Source organism: Dermacentor andersoni, chromosome 1 (assembly GCF_023375885.2).
Source record: "Dermacentor andersoni chromosome 1, qqDerAnde1_hic_scaffold, whole genome shotgun sequence".
NCBI lineage: Eukaryota > Metazoa > Arthropoda > Arachnida > Ixodida > Ixodidae > Dermacentor > Dermacentor andersoni.
The window spans coordinates 383,793,525-383,803,957 of NC_092814.1; the positions used below are offsets into that span (position 1 = coordinate 383,793,525).

The 10,433-nt window shown below is 48.2% G+C and overlaps 1 non-coding gene across 1 annotated transcript; it reads left to right on the forward strand.

The window, feature by feature from the left end:
* The first annotated feature begins 8,114 nt into the window (after positions 1–8,114).
* Positions 8,115–8,186, forward strand: TRNAM-CAU (transfer RNA methionine (anticodon CAU)). Its single transcript has one exon. It is a non-coding gene; the product is annotated as a tRNA-Met (tRNA).
* The last annotated feature ends 2,247 nt before the right edge of the window (positions 8,187–10,433 follow it).

Here is a 10,433-nt window from a genome sequence, read left to right on the forward strand (position 1 = left end):
TACAAATAAAGACCAAGCTAGACAAACTGCTAGACGCGCAGCCAGCTAGTTTTGCAACTGAATGGGAGGGGTTCAAAGAGTGGGTAAAAATGAAAGCAATAGAAAAGAGCAGCGTGGCTCGCTATAAAGAGAAAGAAAAAGAAATGAACGGGCAACTTGAATGGATGCTGAGCATGGAAAATAGCGCGCCGGGAACTTTCACGAAAGAAATACGGGAAGTGAAATGCCAGCTCGAAAGAATCGACGCGGACAGGTATAGGGCCGCCGTCATACGTGCAAGGTCTGAAAAATTGTGGGCTGGCGAAACGCCGACAAAACGAGCGCTATCAGACGAGAAAAGATACGCTTGCCAGATAGAAATTAGGAGCATCCGATTTGACGGCCGGACTTCGGAAGATGCGAGAGACATTCAGTGTGCTATAGCCGAACATTTCACAGAACTTCTTAGCAATAAGCTCGAGACCATAGAAGGCTTCCATGTAGACTTCTTGAGGCTGGTGCCAAGACTAGATGATGAAATTAAGGAACGTCTTGAACTGCCTATAACTTTACAGGAGATAGAAAAAGCAATAGACGACCTACCATCTGGGAAAGCTCCTGGACCAGATGGGCTAAGTGCGGCCTTTTATAAAACCTTTAAGCTTCCTGTTGCACAGTGCATGCTCCATGTGATAACTGAGGCTTATGAACGCAAACAGGTTCCATTGTCTTTCAACACGTCTCACATCGTTCTCATTCCCAAGACTGATGATCCGGAAGAACGACTGTTGGTGGGGTCATATCGACCGATTAGTCTCACCAACGTCGACTACAAAGTATTTATGAAGGTTCTAGCAAAAAGACTGCAGTCTGTGATCACGAAATTGGTAGGGTCTCACCAGACGTGTGGAATTAAAGGCCGTAGCATCGCTACAAATATACATGTCGCACGCAACGTATTAGAGTGTGTCGATGCAGTTGGCGGTCAGATAGCAATGATGCAGCTCGACTTGGCGAAAGCCTTTGACCGCGTCTCCCACGAAATCCTTTTTTCCATCCTGCAACACTCCAAACTAGGCGACATTATAGTAGAGGGCGTAAAAATGGCCTACAAGAACTGTACGACCCGCATTATAGTTAATGGCGATCTCACTGACAGACTTGCTGTACGTTCTTCAGTAAGACAGGGATGCCCGCTTTCCCCCTTGCTTTTTGCAGTGTATTTAGAGCCGCTATGCCTGGCAATTATCAACTCTGACCGAATTTCAGGTTACAGACTGCAGTCATCACACGTGAAAGTACTCGCGTATGCTGACGATATAGCGGTTTTTTGCGCTGATAGACAGAGCATCTGTGAAGCGACAATTGTGATTGAAAAATTCTGCGCTCAGACTGGAAGTCAGATCAATTGGGGAAAAAGTTCCGGTTTTTGGCATGGCGAATGGGACGTAACACCGGGTTGTTTTTCTCGGCTTCGATGGTCCACCTTGCCAACGCGGTATCTAGGAGTACCTCTGGATTGTTATCGGGATCCCAGCTCGTACTGGAAAGAAGAAACTTCGAGAATGAAAGAGAAAGCGGTCGCGTGGCAAGGAAGACAGCTATCAATGTTTTCCCGTGCCTCTATCTGTAATGTCTTTTTGATTTCGAAGCTCTGGTATGTCATGAATGTGCTGTGTGCGACCCGAACAGCTATTCAAAAAATGCATCGTGTTTTTGCTGTTTTTATTTGGGCGTCCACCTGGGAAAGAACTAGCCGAACTAACCTGTTTGCTTCCGTTAAAAGCGGAGGCCTTGGCCTGGCGCATCTTCTTTTGCGTCAAGTGGTCTCGCGATTTATGTTTTTGCGTGATCAAAGTGATCCCTTTCTAAGATCTGTTATGCAAGTGCGCCTACAGAGACTGCTCCCTGGAAGGGTAGTCTCCTGTGATAACATGTGTGGTGCTGTGACAGGATACTTGCGCGAGGTTGTTCTTTCGTGCAAGATGCTGGAAGTACGTTTCAGCCCTGAATACCTATGTAATGTCAATAAGAAAAAGCTGTACAAAGCGTTGGTTGACGTGATGTTGCCGGTACCCATTTATCGGACACCACACTTTGGAGGCCCAGGGCAAGATATTTTAAAAAGAGTTAAGAACATGCCCGTTAGACCTGTGGTCAAAACCTTTTTTTTTAAGCTGCATTCCGGTACGCTGCCTGTTAAAACCTGGCTGCATGATAAAGGTTTTTTCGTGCCATGGACAACAAACTGCTTGTTATGCAGGAAGCCCGAGACAGTGGAACATGTTTTCCTAGAATGTTGGGATCCAATTTTTTATTGGGATGTCCTTCAGAGGACGATTAAAAAGGAACTCCCTTTAAGTCCTTACGGCATCCGGTACTTATCAGTTGAAAGTGAAGAAGTGCCCTACGATTTAATTATGCTTCTTGGCCTCCACAGTTTGTGGAAAACGCGAATGCAGGTGCGACATGCAGACATAAATACAAGATCCACACGTGAAAACTTCATCGAAAGTGTAGTTTATCTTCGCGAATGTTTCAGGGCTCAGACTGATCCACCAGAGTGGATATCACTGTTTGATGATTTGTCACAAATGAAAAGTTTTTAACACCACTCGCCTCAGCCCAAGTGTGGCTGAAGTGTTTTACCATATGTTACTTTGTATTACACGTCCAAGACGGCAATAAAGAAAAAAAAAAAAAAAGCGGAAGCGTGCTGGGCCCATAACCCAGAGGTCCGTGGATCGAAACCACGCTCTGCTACATGTTTCCTTTATTTTATTTTGCTCCCATTTAACAGGAAGAGCTTATCAGCGCAGTAATTTGGTGTCTTATAGTCATAATTGCAGTCCGAGTAGTGCTCTCTTGTGCTGCGCGCTCGTGTTTCTCGGCCTAAAAAAAAAAAAAAAAAGACTACTCTCATTAATTACAAATATAAACAAATATACATAGCATGCAGGAGGAGCAGAGTGGCGCAGCATTTTGCTTCCGGCTCCCGAGCTGAACGGATCGCGGGATCATGGGCTCCAATGGAGCGGCGTATGCGGCTGTTAGCCGCGGCAACAGGCTTTCCACGGAGAAAGATAAGGATTACCAGATTATTTTTTCTCGGCTACCTACAGGACGTATAGTTTTAAACACAGTTTTTTTGCACGGCGACGCTCGTGTTCGCCCGTTTCGTGTAGAAGATTTTCGAGACGTGCTTCAAGCTGTTGGTATGCTCTCTGGCGTCGTCGCCCTTGGAGCATACCAAATCAACCATGTATGGGCGGTGACGATGAAGACAGCCGAGGCTGCCGAAAAGCTGGCGGCCCTGAAGGAGCTGCAGGTGAAGGGGCGTCGCTGCCTGGTCATCGACCCCAAGGAACAACAGGTGAAGCTTCGTATCCACTGGTTTCTGCATGGGGTGGACGACGAAGACGTCAAGACCGCGCTGGCCTCCTTCGGCAAAGTGACGGAAGTGACCCGGGAGCGCTGGCGAGTGGATGGCGTTTCCGACAAGGGCTCGACGACCCGAGCAGTGCTGCTGCAGCTGAAGGCTGGAATAAAAGTCGACGACCTGCCCCACCAGATCCGCGTCGCCGGCGAGCTTGCGCTGGTGGTAGCCCCAGGACGTCCCATGCAGTGCCTGCGCTGCCGGGGCTCTGGCCACGTTCGTCGTGAATGCAAGGTTCCTCGTTGCTCGCGGTGCAGGCTTTTTGGACACAACGACGCGGACTGTGTGCGTTCATACGCAGTAGCCGCGGGTTCGGCGGAGAGCGAGCCGTCGACGTTAGACCATGTAATGGACGTGACCGAGGCGGAGGAAGCGGCCACGGGAGCTGGAAACGGCAAAGTGGCGGCAGAAACCGGCGCGACGACCAAGCAAGCCGAAGGAGGAAGGAATATCCCTCCCCCCAAAGAACCAGCAGCTACAGTCGAGAGCGTGAAGACGGCCCCGCAAGAAAATGAGAGCCACCAGCCAGTTACGGATGCAACGCAGGCAGAGGCGGACGACAACGCGACCCCTGCTAGCGCCCGCGCCGAATCCGTCTCGGCACCGGTCAAGAGATCCCTGCAGCACGAGGAGAAAGTCGACGGAAAGGCCGGCGGTGACTCCGAGGCACCACCCGCTAAGACGCTACCTGGAAGGCGCTCCACCCTCAAGCCTAAGCCGAACCTGGAGACTGACCGTAGGCTTACCCCGAAGCCGACCAAAGAGAAACCCGGGCGACGCCCACCGGATGGCCACGGAGGCGTCTAGCGGTCAGCTAGACGTTAAGGTGAGCACCATGCTGCGGGCCTTCTCCCCTCCGGTTTTCACCAATAATGGCTACCAACCCGTCGCTTAGCCTCGGCACGCTAAACGTTCGAGGTCTGGCCGCCAAAAGGAAACAGAGTCAGGTTTACAGACTACTAGTGGACCACGACCTCGACGTTTTAGCCGTGCAAGAAACCAAGGTAGACGGCGAGGAGGAGACCGGGAGCATGGTGCAAAGGTTCACGTATAACTACTATACAGTAGTGAGCCACGCCTTAGGGACTTCGGCAGGGTGTGTGCTGTTCGTGAGGAAGCTCCCTGGTCTTGTTATAGATGGTTACTTCTCCTGTACTTCTGGTCGACTTGTCTTTTGTGACTTCAGCTATTGTAATGTCCAATGGCGCGTGTTTTGCATTTATGCGCCTAATACTGTGCAAGAGAGGGCAAATTTCTTTTTGAGTTTAAAGCATCATTTACATGTGCAAAAAATGATAGCCTGTGTAGGCGACTTCAACTGCGTATTGAAAGCTGAGGATAGGTCTACGCGTCGTGTGGTTTGTGACAAAAGTAGTGATATCCTGGCGCAGATTACACACGAATTCGAATTAGAAGATATCGCAGAATGTTTTCGCGGTCACGGAGACGTAAGCTACACTCACTTTCAGGGCACAAGTCACGCACGCTTAGACCGTATCTATCTTTCATATGATTTAATTGAAAAATGCCAGTGCTACACAGTTACGGCCATATCATATTCTGACCACTGCCTGGTAAAATGCACGGTGGGCAGGAAGAAAGAACGAAACAAGTTCGTCTGGGAACTGTGGAAATTGAATGCAGAGCTGTTACGGGATGAAACTTTTAACGAAAATGTAGTGGCTGCTCTGAATTCTTTTGGAACAGACAGTTCTACGAAATTTGGTGAGGAATGGGAGTTGCTGAAGCAAAGCATTAAATTGAAGGCAATCGAAAGAAGTAGCGTACTGCGATATGAACAAAAGGCCAGAGAAAAGGATTTAACAACATTGCTAGAAAAATTTGCGAAGCTTGAATGCATGCAACCTGGCGCCTATCAACAAGATATGCGCGCCGTAAAGAAGAAGCTCGAGGTATTCGACGAAGATCGCTTCCGAGGTGCGCTAGTGCGCGCCAGAGCAGAAAGGCTATCATGCGGGGAAACGCCAACGAAAAGAGCACTGGGGCTAGAAAAAAAGCACTCGAGACGTAAGCAGATTGAGGCTATCGAATATGAAGGGGCGGTATTAACGGATAACAATAATATAGGGCGTTCTTTCTTTGAGCATTACAAAGAACTTTTTGCATTCAGGCCTGGCAACATGCACGATTTCAAGAAATTATTTTTGCAACGAATCCCACAGCTGTCGAGTGAGGTTAAAGAAACCTTAGAACGACCATTAACAGAACATGAAGTGATGAAAGCCATCGAAGACCTGAATCCTGGGAAGTCGCCAGGTCCAGACGGTCTTTGTGCCGCTTGGTACAAATCGTTCAAAAGCCACCTAGCTCCTATCTTAACAGCAGTTTTCAATGAAGCATATGAACTGAAAATACTTCCACCATCCTTTGGCCAGTCCCATACAGTACTAATACCGAAAACAGAAGAGACCGAAAAGCTCAAGCAACTTTCCTCCTACAGACCCATAGCGCTTACTAACTGCGACTACAAAATATTGATGAAGGTGTTGGCACGACGGGTCCAGTCAGTTATTCAGGAAGTAGTCGGCCCACACCAGACGTGTGGTATTCGTGGAAGAACCATTTTCACTAACATCCATAAAATGAAGTTTGTGCTGGAGTGTTGTGACGCCATGTGCGATGCAGTAGCCATCCTCCAGCTAGACTTGGAGAAGGCGTTTGATTGTGTTTCTCACGACATATTGCTTACCATCCTTGAACACGTTAATTTTGGCCACATAATCGCTGAAGGGGTGACCATGGCGTACCGGAGCTGCTATACCAGACTTATAATTAATCAGATGTTGGGGGCCCCCATTAGCGCGAAGCGATCCGTTCGCCAGGGTTGTCCACTCAGTCCACTCCTGTTTTGTGTCTACATAGAAACGCTATGTCTGGCCATCATCGAAAATGAATGTATTAAGGGGTTTAGTCTTCAATCAGCAGAAGTGAAGCTACTGGCATACGCTGACGATGTGGCTGTGTGCTGTAAAGACAAACAAAGTGTATTGAATACTGTTAATATCGTCAAAAAGTTTGGTAACGTCACTAACAGCTACGTTAACTGGCAGAAATGTTTGGGGTTTTGGCATGGAAGATGGGCGTCTACACCAGACCACTTTTCGAACGTAAACTGGGTCACGATGCCAGTTAGGTACCTTGGAGCACCCCTTGATGCCTACAAGGACAGTAGCGAGTACTGGAAGGAGCGTACAAAAGAACTAAACGAAAAAGCCGACCGATGGAACGCCTGTCACTTGTCAATATTCGCGAGAGCTACAACGCGCAACATGTTTCTCGTGTCAAAGATCGGGTACGTAATGCAGGTCCTACAGTGCTCTCGTATTAATGTGCAGAAACTGCACCGCGTGTTCGCTGTATTCGTGTGGGCATCGAGCTGGGAGCGATGCAGCCGAGATAATCTCTTCCGACGTGTGAAGGATGGTGGTCTGGGGTTGGCGCACCTTTTCTTGCGTCAACTGGTGAATAGATTCTCCTTCTTTCGAGATACAAACGACCCATTTCTCTGCACGGTGATCCAAATGAGGCTGTCAAGATCACTTCCCGAATTCGTTGTAGGTACGGAAATAATGCCAAGACCAGTCCGTGGTTTCTTTCGGGAAATAGTTCAGAGTGTTTCTTTTTTGCGTGTTCGTTTTTCAAGTGCATATTTGTGGAATGTAAAACGGAAAAAGTTATATCGTGATTTATGTGACAGTGTTTTGCTGGTGCCTATGTACAGAGCCCCGTACAGTGGAGGCCCAGGCCTAGATGTATTGAAAAGGGTGAAGAAGATGCCAGTTCAACCAGCCACTAAATCGTTCTTTTTTAAATTACACACCGGTACTCTACCTGTTAAAATCTTCCTTGAACAACGTGGGTTCTACATGCCATGGGGAACCCACTGCCTTATATGTAAAAAAACAGAAAGCATAGATCACGTCTTCATCCACTGTTGGGAAGGGGTCTTTTTCTGGGACGTGTTACAAACGACTCTAAAAAAGGCGCTACCTATAGATTCCCACGGAATCAGGTTTCTGCCAGTATATGACGACGAAGGTTTCCCGTACGCCCTGATCATGCTTACGGGCCTCCACTGTTTATGGCGCGCAAGAATGGCGGGTTACCATTGTGACCCGGATGCCCGACCGGCGCGTCTGTACTTTTGTGAATCCATGCAACGGTATGTGGAAGTGATCAAGTTGCAACAGCCTGTTCCTGAGTGGCTGTCGAGGGTTGAACCCCTTACAGCACTAAAGGAATTTTAATCCGACAACGTCGTGCCACAGTAGCGGACGGCAGCGAATTTAAATATTACTGTTCTTTGTTCCGTTTGTGTATTCATCCCTTTTTGCTTCTTTGGTCTTTGTTTATATCATTTAGGAATTTGTGTTGTGGTATGTCGAGGACTGGCAATAAAAAAAAAAAAAAAGCAGCAGAGAGGCGCAGCGGAAGCGTGCTGGGCCCATAACCCAGAGGTCCGTGGATCGAAACCACGCCCTGCTACATGTTTCCTTTATTTTATTTTGCTCCCATTTAACAGGAAGAGCTTATCAGTGCAGTAATTTGGTGTCTTATAGTCATAATTGCAGTCCGAGTAGTGCTCTCTTGTGCTGCGCGCTCGTGTTTCTCGGCCTAAAAAAAAAAAACTACTCTCATTAATTACAAATATAGACAAATTTACATAGCATGCAGGTGCAGCAGAGTGGCGCAGCGGAAGCGTGCTGGGCCCATAACCCAGAGGTCCGTGGATCGAAACCACGCTCTGCTACATGTTTCCTTTATTTTATTTTGCTCCCATTTAACAGGAAGAGCTTATCAGCGCAGTAATTTGGTGTCTTATAGTCATAATTGCAGTCCGAGTAGTGCTCTCTTGTGCTGCGCGCTCGTGTTTCTCGGGCTAAAAAAAAAAAAGACTATTCTCATTAATTACAAATATAAACAAATTTGCATAGCATGCAGGAGCAGCAGAGTGTCACATGAGGATTCTCCTTCCGTCTGTCAAAGAGAGCGGACGTGGTTATCATATGCTCCGATGGGGCGGTGTTTGCGGCAATGAATAGCCGCGGTAACAAGGATGCGACGCCTGCTTAACGTGAAGATTACGAGGTCATCTTGCCTACATTGCCTACAGGTCGTACAGTTTTGAATACCATATTTTTACATGCCGATATTCGGGCCAGGCCTTATGGAGTTCAAGAATTCCGGGATACGTTGGACTGTCTGGCATTGCTCCCTGAGGTGCTAGCCTTGGGGGCGTACCACATGAGTCACGTATGGGCCGTCACCTTCAAGAATGCGGAAGGCGTGAATAAGGTTCTGACCATCGGTGAAATGAAGGTGAAGGGTCGCCGCTGTGTTGTAGTTGACCCGGCGAACCAAGCCCTGCGCCTGAAGTTGCACTGGCTGCTTTTCAATGTGCACTAGCCATGTTCGGGACGGTAACAGATGTCGTGAAAAAAAAGTGGCGTGTGAATGGCATCCACGAGAAAAGTACGACGACGCGGACGGTGAGCGTTAAGCTCCATCCAGGCGTCAAGGTTGACGACATCCCACACCAGCTTCGTGTTGGTGGGGAACTGGCGCTGCTAATTGCACCAGGAAGAGCACCAGTGTGTTTGCGGTGTCACACCGCGGGACATATACGACGCGACTGCCGTGTCCCTCGATGTGCTCGGTGCCGTCGTTTTGGGCATGACGAGAGTTCGTGTGTGAAGACGTACGCAAGTGTAACAGGACCAGTTGGAAAAACTGACGCAGCAGAGCTCGTCATGGACAAAGCCGACGCGGATGAAGCTGCAGGAACGTCGAGTCAAGTGACTCAAAAGGAGATACGACCAGCAGGCACGCCCTCGTATCCGCAAGAAAATGAACACCAAGGAGACCATAGCCTTGTAGAAAAGCCCGACGTGAGGGAAGTGCCTGAAAAGACAAGTGTGGGTGCAGAACACGGTGAAATCTTCAAAGGATCCAGCGAGCCAACACACGGAAAGCATGGACGTCACGGTACAATCCACCGGAGGCGCAGTCGGCAAACGAGGACGCGAAGCTACAACGGACGAGGCGGACAGACAAGACGTCGTTGGATCTATGGAACCACCAACAAAAACAGTGGTGACTCGACGCGCGTCATTGAAGCCCAAGCCCAACGTTCCACCAGACAGAAAAGCGGTGTTGAAACCGTCAACGTAGCCACGAGCTTTGACGCTCTGCGGTTCCTTACGGACTACGTCGACGCACATCAAGTATTGAATAAGGACAATGATTGGAGCCTATTGCCGCGCAAGCCAAGCCGAAGCTCGAGGATTGCAGGCATCGGGAATCGGTTTGCTTCTTGAAAATAAGCTGCGGGCTTTCTGGTGTGCCTGCGCTCACGAGGTATGCACCATGGCGTATATGTAATTTTAATATATGGCGAGAAATCTCAGCACAGCACTAAAAATTGCGACTATGGATGTTCGAGGCTTAAATGCTGGAAAGAAACCGTATCAGCTAAATCGCCTTTTCTTGGAGAACGACTTGGACGTAGTAGCTGTACAAGAGACGAAAATAGATAGCGAGGAACAAACTGGCCGCATGGTGCTGCCTTTCCGAGCAAGGTACGATGTTTGTATTTCTCATGCTTTCGGCACGTCAGGCGGATGTGCCATGTTCATTAGAAACAATTTAGGAATAGTTGTTGAGACCGTGCTTGTGTGCCAAAGTGGTAGATTTGTTTTAGTGGATTTTCTTATGTCCGAGTCTTGCTGGCGAATAATCTGCCTATATGCGCCGAACGCCGAAAATGAACGAGACGTGTTTTTTGAACGGCTCGAACAGTACCTGATATGTGAAAGACAAATAATTATGCTTGGAGATTTTAATTGTGTTTGTTTAGTAGCTGATCGAGTGAAAAATGTTCCACTAAGGGATAAGAGTGCCTCACGCTTGATTGCAATGGTGCAAGATCATAATCTAGAAGATATAGGAAATATATTAACTAATGAGACGAAGCCAGTCTTTACACACTACCAGCGTG